Source organism: Charadrius vociferus, unplaced genomic scaffold (genome assembly GCF_000708025.1).
Source record: "Charadrius vociferus isolate BGI_N301 unplaced genomic scaffold, ASM70802v2 scaffold1125, whole genome shotgun sequence".
NCBI classification, from domain to species: Eukaryota; Metazoa; Chordata; class Aves; order Charadriiformes; family Charadriidae; genus Charadrius; species Charadrius vociferus.
The window spans coordinates 30,414-31,558 of NW_009648274.1; positions in this window are offsets into that span (position 1 = coordinate 30,414).

Genomic DNA, 1,145 nt, shown 5'->3' on the forward strand with positions numbered 1-1,145 from the left:
GGAAGAGCAAGGCTTCCTTGACCAAAGCCATAGACCTTGTGCTGGGACGCCCTTAGCTCTGAGGTCTGTGTGGGGAGAGCAGATCTCTCTCCACCAGGGAACTGGCAGCAGGATAGGCGCAGCAGGATTGGCTTCAAGCTCCAACAGGGTAGATTTAGACTGAACATTAGGAAAGAATTTTTCACAGAAAGAGTGGTCGGGCATTGGAACAGGCTGCCCAGGGAGGTGGTTGAGTCACCATCCCTGGATGTGTTTAAGAGCCGTTTAGATGTGGTGTTGGGGGATATGGTGTAGGGGAGAACTTTGTAGAGTAGGGTAGATGGTTGGACTCGATGATCCCAAAAGTCTCTTCCGTCTTAGACAATTCTATGATTCTAAAAATGGCTTTAGCGACTGCATGTGTGGATTCCTCAAGACCAATGCTTCTGGGCAAGTCACCCGTGCACCCCTTTACAGTCAAGCCATAGTGTGCACAGGATCCCAGGCCCAGTGTACACAGGAGAGCAGCCCTACAGGACACAGCGAGAGCTGTAGCGTATGCAGGATACCTCGCCTACGTCTCCCAGGACACTCGCAGGCAGTTGGATGGGTGTACATGTAAGCTGATCGCACGGAGGTAAAGATTTCAGCTGTGTATCTGCTTGAGCTGGCCACCTGCACTCCAGAGAGGTGAGAAAGATTTTAAAAAATATTACTAAAAAGATCAAAACAAAATAATGAAACACAGCCAAAAGGCTGTGGAACCAGTGCGACAGGCACACCGCTGTGTGAATGCCAGCGGAGAGCCAACGCAGCGCGTGCTCTCACCTGCGCACCAGAAAGGGCTGCATTGCTGCGACCAAGTGCCAGAGCCTGGGAAAGCCAAGAGTGGACAATGCCACCGTGTCTACACCTAGCCGAAGAAAACCATCATCCTTGGAGCTGCTGCCTGGGGGGTCCTCCGCCTGGTGCCAGAGGAGGTGGAAAAAGCCCCACGATGGGAAGAGCAACACTGGAGCACTCCAAGTCCACGTGAGGATGGTGGTCCACCAGGCTTTGAGAGATGCAGAGCTTCCCCTGGACGGCCCCTTCATGCCACCCGCGTGTCTCCCACGGCCGAGCACCGGCACTCGGCCAGCCCACACACAGGGGGACGTGTCCCAGGC